General features: G+C 41.7%; 1 pseudogene; it reads right to left on the bottom strand.

The window, feature by feature from the left end:
• Positions 1-326: 326 nt before the first annotated feature.
• On the bottom strand, positions 327-8,585 carry LOC104866291 (annotated as a pseudogene).
• Positions 8,586-10,338: the final 1,753 nt, after the last annotated feature.

Below are 10,338 nucleotides of genomic sequence, written 5' to 3'. Positions count from 1 at the left end.
TGGAAATAAGGACTGAGATGTATAATGGATATTGGGAAATGGGAAGAAATGTTCAAATGGAAAGAGGAACAAGGGAGGGAAGAGAGAGAAAGGAAGGGACAATAAAAAGTGAAAAAAGAAGGAAAAAATGGAAACAAAACTTTTGTACATAAGAAGGGGATGGAGCTTGAGGGGGGTTGGGATAAAATAAAACAAAATTTAAAAATAAATGTTTCAGTGGGCTTTTAAAAAAATTTGTATTCTGTATTGTAGCTTGTAAACTTTTTATGGTAGTTAGCTTTATTACTAGCATCAAGACCTCAGAAAATTACTACTTTTCAGCAATGTCACCTAGGCATAGCTGGCTTTTGACTTTTGAGTCTATCCCAGGATCCTGCCTTTTCTTTTTCTTTTTTCATTTTAGCAATTTTAATTGAAGTTGTATACAGCTGCATCTTCTCAAATGTTTCTTCCTTATATTTGCCCTTTTCCTTTCCTACTTGTTGAGATATGGCTTTCCATCCCAAGATCTTTTTGTGGTCTTTGTCCAGTTTCAGCCTGGTGACGACCACTTTGCTGGGGTGAATGCCCACAGGGACAGTTGTGCCATCTGCCTTTTCCCACTGCACCCATTCAGCATAGGTGACACATTTTTTCCTGTGAACCTGGGCAACTCTCCCAATCTGCTGACCTTTACCAGTGCCCTTGCACCACCTGAACCTCACCACCCTTTCAGATGGGTGTAGATCAAACATTGTATTTCTGTCTCAGCACTTTGGAAAGGAGAAGGCATAATCTTCCCACGAATGTGGGGAATGCCTTTATGGTCCTTGCTTTGGTCGGAAATCACAAAAGGACTGAACTTCACTTTGGCTGCTGCAGCTCCAGCGATGGCTGCAAAAGGGAAGGAGAGGATTACATGTTGCTTCCGGTTCTGTTAGTTTACTTTTTTTCTTCGATCCTGCCTTTTGTATTCATTATGGATGAAAGGCTGCTACCTTTTTGGTGTAGCATCTACTACTTTGGTACCACTAGACTCTAGTATTATTTAGACCCATAGACAATCTAGGTATTGGCATACAGGAAGATCGATTGATCACAACTCTCACCTTGGTTAAAGTAGTAGTACAATCAGTAACAACAATAGCATCAAGCACAGACTGGAAAATGACAAATTATCATGACTATTAATTTGTCACCTCTAACCGTAGGTACAAGATTTATAGTTATATATAATAAAGTCTGAGACAAATCAGAAAATTATTTACAGTAAATATATACTCAATAGAGCAATTTTACCTAAAGGGATATAAATTTAAAGGGATAAGAAGGAAAAAAAATAGAGAAATAAAAAAAAGAGAAGATTAGAAACAAGGCTGAGGGATAAAGAAAGATTACCCAAGATTCAGGAAACTGGTAAAGAAGACAGAAGGGAAACTAAGGAGAAACAAAAACAAAACAAAGCAAAAAAAAAATCTAAAAACAATATCCACACTCACACACACACACACACACACACACACACACACACACACAAAGACAAAAAGAAAAACAAAAAAAAAACTCCAAAATCCCTACAAACGAGAGAGAGAGAGAGAGAGAGAGAGAGAGAGAGGGAGTAATTTCCATGATTTCATGCTTGTGGTTATCTTCCAGTCTAGAGTTTTGTGGTGCTCAATTCAGTGTGTGGCTCTGCTCTCACTGGTAAACTAAGGAGATCATCAGAGCCCAGATCTGCATCTGGATAATACCAGCAAGCCTGTAGTAGAATTAGTGTAGGGTACTGGTTAATTCCAGAAAGCCTCCAGTAAGATTAGGATGGGGTGGGTGCCAGTTCTTGTACTTTCAAATCCACAGCAGTTCAGGCTGATCCTGGGCTCTGGTCATGGGGTTGAGGCCTGAGTTGTTTAGTTTATAACACTCTGTGGTGTTTCCCTCCAGCCTGATTGCAGCTCCATGATCCTCAATATGTCCTGAGGTTGTCCCTCACCCAGTCACTGTTTTTTTTTTTTTTTAGGTGCCCTTTCTTTTTTTATTTATTTTGATTTTTTTGAGACAGGGTCTCACGATGTAGTTCAGGTAGGGCTTTATTTCACTATGCAGCCCAGGCTGGTCTTGAACTTGTAGCAATCCTCCTACTTCAGTCTTCCAAGTGTTGGTGATATAGAGGGGATAAATTTACTCTCATATCCAAACTGTGAATTTGTGTTCTCTAAAATCAAAGAATGAATTCTAGGAGTAACAAAGGTTAAGAGCAGGAAAAATTTATTGAGAGAAACATAGCTTCTGTCTAAGAGAGACAGAAGGGGGTTACATTTCGTCGCAGGCCAGCCCTATCTAACTGCCTACAAGATATGTAACTTACCTATCTACAATATTGGGAATACAAATGTGTGACACAACATCACTGTAGTGTTTGAACACTGAGAGTCCAGAGGGGAAGCCAACCCAGCAGCTGGGTTCAGTTGGCCCCTCCCTAAAATGGCATCTGACAACATCTGTCTCCAGGGTACACTGCAGTTATTTGGGCTGGAGTCACTCACCAGTGTTGTGGTATTGTAGATGGGTAAGTTAATTAGATATCTTATAGGAAGAGAGACAGGGCTAGGCCACAAAGAGCCAAAATGGAAGACAATCAAGACACATTCACTGAAGCCAGCATTGTAAAAGAAGAGAAATTACCACACCCAGGTGCTTACCCTAAGGATGAAGAGCAGTGGTTGATATTTTAAATAGGTATCAATAATCTGGGTGGGGGACTCAGATCTTACCCACTGCTTTCAGGAAAGGTCTGTGACTGAAAATCCTTGTAAGCTTAATATGTGCCTTGCTTTCCCATTGGATCCCCATCTAATCAATATTACCTAAGCACCTATACTTGTCGTAAACTTATTGGTTGATCATAGTATTATCCACCTTGTGATTTCTCATTGGATCAGTATTACCTAAGCAACTGTACTCATAATCTTACTAGTTGACTATAGTTTTGTCCCACTTTGAACCTGCCTCACCTCATGGATTTGTCCATAAAAATACCTTTGAGAAGAAGAGTAAGCGGGTAACCCATTTTGTGGTCCCCCTTCTGTCTCTCTTGGACAAAAACTGTTTCTCTCCACAAACTTTTCTTACTCTTAACCTCTGTTGTTCTGAGAATTAATTCTTTGATTTCAGAGAACACAAACTCATGTTTCAGATATCTAGCAGGTTGGGAGTTACATCTATTCCCTCTATATCAGTAGTACATAGTATCCACTACTCTGTTCACTGGTGAGTTTCTTCCTTGAGGGCCCTGGAGTCACCCACTTTCACTGCATCTGTTTTGTTTTTTGCTTTAGTGTGTGTGTGTGTGTGTGTGTGTGTGTGCGCACATGTGTGTATTTTGGTGTTTTTGAGACAAGGTTTCACCAAGGGTTTGGCTCAGTGGTTCCACTGCCTGCCTCTCAAGCACAAGGGCCCAAGTTTGATCCCTGGTACCAAAAAAAAAAAAAAAAAAAAAAAAAAAGTTTATGGTCTCACTATCTAGTTCAGCCTGGCTTTGAACTCACTATGTAGCCCAAGCTGGCCTTGAACTTGTGGCCAACCTCCTGCCTCAACCTCCTGAGTGATGGGATTACAAGTTTGCATCACCAAAACCCAGCTTCACTGTCTCTTGATTCGATCCTCTTCTCTCCTGCCATGAGTGAGAGCCAGAGAGAAGATGCAGGTTGCCCCTTTCTTTTCCTGCATTGAGGCTTCTCTCTTCACTTTCTCTGTGAGCTCCTGTTTTCCCTTTTGATCTTCTGTGGGTCCTGGGGATTCACTTTCCTCCTCCTCTTCCCCAAGTTGCTACCTTCTATTGTCCGGACTGTGAATTGTGGAGAGGCTGACTTGCTGCTTACAGCTCCACTGTCTTCCTGGAAGTCTAAAAGAAACTATAAAAAGATGTAAAAGATATTATACAAAGGTTGCCAACTAAGCAATAATCTATCTTAATCTGTGTGGGGATGTTTCTTGTTTTTTGAGATAGGGTCTCTCTGTAGTTCAAAGTGACCTTGAACTCACTGTGTAGCCTAGACCGGCTTCAACTCAGGATCTACCAACCTCAGCCTCCAGAGTGCTGAGATTACAGGCTTCTCCCTCCATGCCGGGTGTAATCTGTGTTTTATAATACTTTAGGATCACTCTAAATGTTTATCAATATAGAATATGTAAATACATTATAACTTACTATTAAGTCATTCAGTAATAATAAAAATGAATTTGTAAAACCTATTTTAAAAACACTCAGTATACTTATGTTTCCTTATCTCTTTCAAGTGAATGCAATCTCTTGGAGGTCAGGAACTTTGTAATAATTATATACTGCTTTATCCCTAAGGCTGAGCATTAGTTTAAAGCAGTTTAAAAAACAATTGTTTCACTGGGCATGGTGGAGTATGCCTGTAATCCCCACACTTGGGAGGCCGAGGCAGGAGGATCACTGTGAATTTGAGAACAGCCTGGGCTAAATAGTGAGTTCCCGCTCAGTCTCAGCTACATAGTGAGACTCTGTCTCAGAAAAACAAAACAAAGCAAAGCAAAAAACCTAAAACAACAACAACAACAAAACAACTGTTTCAACTGGGTGTGGTAGAGGATTTCTGTAATCCCAGCACTTGGTAAACAGGCAGGAGGACCTCCCTGAGCTCAAGGCCAGCCTTCACTTCAAAGTGAGACGCTGTCTCAAAAAAACCCAAAACAAACACATGGAAAAAAAACTCCACAATTGTTTCATGATGGATGGGTAATTACTTGTACTAATGCGGGAAGATTATATTGGATTTTTTTGTTTTGTTTTGTTGTTGGGGACAGACCCAGGACCTTGCAAATGATAGGCAGGCACTCTACCACTGGGCCACACCCTCATCCCTGTACTGGGATAGTTTAAACAAGAAAAGTATTATAAGCAAAAAGACTAGTGAAACACAAAATTAAAGAAAATAGAAAAGAAGCAAACTGTTAACAGATGTTTTAAGGGACTGGGATTCCACTGAACTTTCTACAAGACATTTATTTTATACAAGAATGAGAAAATTAAAAAACATTTTTCTTTTCTTCTTTCAAATGGAATCATATTTTATTTGAGATTATACAGCCCCCCCAACCTGTACTGGGGATTGAACTCAGGACCTTGAGCTTGCAAGACAGGTGCAGTGCCACTGAGCTAAAGTTCCCCATCCCTGTACAGACTTTTTCATAGGAAAACATTTATTGTATCTTTTAGACATACATAATGACCCTCATCAGGGAATCTGCACCTGTACACAGTACTTCCTGCCTCTTTTTTTCCCACCCGCTCCGCCCACAGGCAGTGCTGATCTCCACTCTCACACTGAAGGAGGATCCTGTGCTGTTCTCCAAGTAATCCCTGCACTCATTCTAGGAGACTGCTGGGCTGCAGCGACACAGCCCTTAGTGACTTAGTGTCACCTGACCACCTCCCTCTCCCAGGTAGGCTGTGCTCTGCCTCTCCTTTGGGGGCTTGGCAGAGTTTGAGGCTTTTCCCTAACTCCTGCCTGCCCTGGCCCTTGTCCAAAGGCAGAGAGGGAAAAGGTGCACTCATTGTGTGCCAGGCCTCGGATTGTGCCATTTATTACTTCACTCTTCTGGCAAACTTCTGAGAGAGATTATATTATTATCCCTCTTTTATCAGGAGCAAAAAGCGAGCTTATATGGGTACCGATCTGTGTCTGAGATTGTATCCAGTTGACATTTACAAGGTACTTGGTTCAATCCTTGCCACTTCCACCAATAAATAAATAAATAAGAACAGAAAAACAGGAAACAAAAATAAAACCAGTTTATACCTAGGAGGTGGCAGGCTAGGCTCTAATTTCAAAGTTCCTAGCTTTCCTCACTCCGAAGCCCTACCTCACAGACCTCACTCTGTAGAGATGAGTCACAAGAGCCAGAAGTGTGGGAGGGAGAATTCAAAAGGATTCAGAGATGAGAAAGAGAATCGGAGGAATGGGGCAGGGTAGAGGAGGGGGACATGTGATGTACAGGTACAACAACATGTAACAACATGGCGAATGTACTCAGGGGCTGCAAACATGTACCAATAAAATTCCTTTTCAATAACAAGGGAAAGAAGGTAGAAAGAGAGTGGAAAAGTGGGAGAGAGAGAGAGAGAGAGAGAGAGAGAGAGAGATGTCTTAGTCAGTTTTCCTTCATTATAAAAGAGTAATGAGGCAGAATGATTTGTATAGAACAGAAATTTATTTGGTCCAGGGTTCTGGAGGCTGGGAAGGAGAGCAAGGTGCTGGTATCTGCACAGCATCGGGGGAAGGCCTATTGCTACATCCTAACACAGTGGAGGGCATCACGCAGGGAGACAGAGTGCATGTGGTAGCCCAAGTGTCTTCCAAAAGCAAACAAACAAAAAAGAAGGAACAAAAAACCCAAAATCAAAAAAAGAGAAAATTATCAAGTGCTTTTTCCAATTCCCCCTTTCCTCCTCCTTCTCTTCTTCCTTCTTCTCTTCCTCCTCTTTCTTCTTCCTAAGGCAGGTGTGTGATCACAGGGACCCCCCACCCTGGTTATCTTACCGAATCCTATTGATCTCCCAAAGGCTCCACCTTCAAACACCATCAATGTGTAGATTTGAGGACTAAATTTCTGACACCTGAAATTTAGATGACACAGTCAAACTAGAACAGAGGCTAAAACAACTTTAGTGACTGAGGGAAAGACACAAACAGAAACCCTGGGAGACAGAGACAGACAGGGAAAGAGCTTTAAAAAGTAGTTTGAGCCTCAGTATGGAGAAAAAAAGAATCTGCAAAGGAAACAGAGGAAGCAGAAAGGCTAAGAGTTGACCAATGAGAAAAATGAGGCTCAGACAGAAAGGGATGAGGGAATGATCAGAGTGAGATGGGGGATGTGAGGGAAAGTCAGAGATGAAGTCCCACAAATCCAAAGGAGAGGGAAAAGATAAAGACGAAAGCCACCCCTCCCCCCATCATCCCTGCTGATACTTTCCAAAGCCTGATGATTGAAGTTAGCATCATTTCCTAGTGATTTTTGCAAACTTGGTGGATAGGGATGGGGTAACAGGGTATCTCACCAGGTATCTAGTGGGGACAGGCTCTGTGCTACAGAACAGAGGAAGGGTAAGTCTGTCAGCTCCAGCCAACTGTCTAATCGTCTGGATTTAGCCAGTGACAGAGCAGAGTCCTGAGTGTCAGAGGGCCCTAGAAAGCTGTGGGATCCCTCAGTCTCCAAGAGACATCACTGAAATACCACACAATAGGAGGCCTCTGAATAAATGCATTGTTTTCTGTATTTTCTTCTATCATTTGCTTTTCCTGGGTGTCCTCCTTGTATGATTTTTGTTTTGTTTTTTGAGACATGATCTTGCTATGTATTCCAGGCTGGTCTTGGACTCACTATGTTACCCTTGAACTCCCAGCAATCCTCCTGCCTCAGCCTCCCCAGTGCTGAGATTATAGGGGTGCATCACCATGTCTGGCTCATCCTTGTATCTTTAAATCAAGAACCACCATTTAGCTTTTGTTCTAGTTCTTCCTTCATAGGTAAAGGCTTCTTTCAAGGTCTTTATAGCTATTTCCTCCCCATCCCAAGAGAAAGAAAAAGAACAAAGCAGACTAAGGAGACCAGGGATCAAACATCAGGTTCCAGGAAGTTCAAAATTCATGTCTGGCTTGCTGGCATACACCTATTATCCCAGCACTCTGGGGCCTGTGGCAGAAGGATCATGAGTTTAAGTCCAGCCTGGGCAATTTAGTGATTTAGTGAGATACAGCTCAGTGTGAAGGCCCTGGACTCAATTGTCAATATTGTAGGGGGAAAAAAGAAAGAAGCCTCAAAAGTTTACAGTTCCTGTTCCTGGTGTGAGCAGTTAAATGTTTACATCTCAGAGAACACAGCACACATTCCCTCAGCTAAGCCCCTATTTTCCAAATCAAATAGCGAAACTAAGAAACTTTAGAAAAGGGAGCAGAGTGACATTAAGACCCACAATGGAGGAAACCATGCCTTTTACATTCATCACTGCGTTAAACCGGGTGTGGTGGTGCACGCCTGTAATCCCAGCACTCGGGAGGCTGAGGCAGAAGGATTGCTGTGAGTTCGAGACCAGCCTGCGCTGCATAGTGAGCTCCAAGTCAGTCTCGACTACATAGTGAGACCCTGTCTCAAAAAACAAAACAAAACAAAACAAAAACAAAAAACATTCATCACTGCATTCTAGAGTCCAGCACAGGGCAGACATAGAATCCTTTTCTCATTGCAGATACTCTCGTGGGCTTACTCTACATCACACGTTGTGTAAAATGCTGGCCACACATGAAGTCCCTGTCATCAAGGAGCTGCTGGACAAGCCAGTCTACAGCAGTGGTGGTGAGCTGGTGGCACACGTGCTGCTGCAGGTGCACAAAACTCTGCCAGCGCAATCCAAGTCACCGCAGCATCGGCCGGTGGCGGAGCATGGGTAATGGTGCACCGAGGGGCAAAGTTGGCAGTTTGTGATTAGTAACTGGGCTTGGGTTGCAGTTTGCATAATCGTCTCTGAAAGGTTCTTCAGTACTAGCAACGTGAGCATACGATGAGTTAGAAGAGCGGTTCATGCTACGGAGAAAGTGAAGCAAGGTAAGAGAGTAGAACAGATGGCAGGTGTTCACACGGGTGAGGAAGGATGACCTCCCTCAAAAGGTCGTTTTTAGAACAGAACATCTGTTGGATAGTTGCTTGGATTAATGGTAATTTTGCATTTCTTTTTCTCCTCTCATTTATAAAAGATATGGGTGGGCCTCCATCAACTTGAGTTTTGAGACAAAATACACTAGAAAAACTCTAAAACCAGTATCCAGAAAAGATCCTATATGACTAAATGACTAATAAATCATCAAGTCCAGTTTCCTGATAGATCTTTCTTAAAGGACACAGACAAAATTCCAAGATCCTATTGTGCCATCCCTTCCCCTGGGAAGGGAAAGAAAACAGTAGAAAGTTTAACACCCTTCTTTTTTTGTTTTTGTTCTTAATTCTTGCCAATGGCTTTAATATTTTTTTATTAAAGATTGCAAAGATACATGATAACAAGAAATGAAGATACTAAATAAAAATTTCAAATATACATATATATGACAGCAAAAAAGGATATGAAATAAACAAGAATTTATGCAACAGACTAATTGAAATACATTAGTTTGATATGATCTTCAAACATTATGTTCTTTCTCATTTTCTTATAATATTTTTGAAATAATGTAATTATAAATAAAACAAAGTTACATATTATAGTTGAGAAACTGTCCTCAAAATTTTATGATTTATAAACTCCTTGGTTTTATTAATTGATAAATATCATATACTTGATTGCACCACTTACATTTTCTAACAAAACTTCCCACAGAAAAAAATATACTTATATTTGCCAGCAGCCACTGCTCAAGCACCGGGAAGGTAGGCCGGGCCCTGATTGACTGCGGGAAGAACCACGCCTGCTCCTGACCCAGCAGCCATTGCTCAAGCTCCAGGAAGGTAGCTGCACGGGCACCCCTGAACCACCATAAGCACCCCCCTGCACTCTCAGACCTCCTGACTGTGCAAGTCTTTGGACCCACTCTGCCAAGACAGAGGTGGTCATCAAGGGTATTTTTCTGAGTTCCCAACTTTGAACATCTTTAAAGAAAGGGCGTGGGAAACCTGTAATAGAACGTTGCAGAGTTCAACCATTCAGAAGGATGGGGAACTCAATCTGGGCCTTGCAGCCCGAGGTAAGTCAGCGTCATGGGGTTCAGCAATCAGCTAACTGAGATCAGGGGTCTTGCATCCTCTCTCTGTCTGAGCCATTAAATGGTAAATATACTATATTGAAAAGTTTGTTCACTGCAGACATGTTCTGGACTGCTTCTTGATTTCAGTTTAATTCAAATGATTTAAGGGTGATAGACTAGTGACTACCACAGGTGGTCAGTGTCCAAGTTGTGCTTGATCTTAATGTGTTGCTGATTGTATCAGTTGGGGTAAAGCATTGCCATTGATTTGATGAGCTGTTTTCTCTGATGTTATGAAAATGAGAATGTCTGTGGGTCATTACAGACACAGAAGCTAGGGTGCAACTGTATCAGGAAGATTTGGGTGATAATCCAGAGATTAAATCAAGGACAGTCCGACAACAAAAATTAAAATGAGAAAACACTTCAGCAAGACACAAGGACAGACTTCCAGTTCACCAATGGCAAACAGTACGGCAAATGAGGATGTAAAGGCTGATAGTGAACCACCAGGACACCCTGAACTCAAAGCACAGGAAGTAACAAAACAGATCAATCAGGCTCTGGAAAAATTCAAAACAGAAATAATTTCCCAGATAAC

The sequence above is a fragment of the Fukomys damarensis genome, unplaced genomic scaffold (genome assembly GCF_012274545.1).
Source record: "Fukomys damarensis isolate Sample0158 unplaced genomic scaffold, DMR_v1.0_HiC HiC_scaffold_24, whole genome shotgun sequence".
Classification (NCBI taxonomy): Eukaryota; Metazoa; Chordata; class Mammalia; order Rodentia; family Bathyergidae; genus Fukomys; species Fukomys damarensis.
This window is presented reverse-complemented; position numbering and strand designations above follow the sequence as displayed.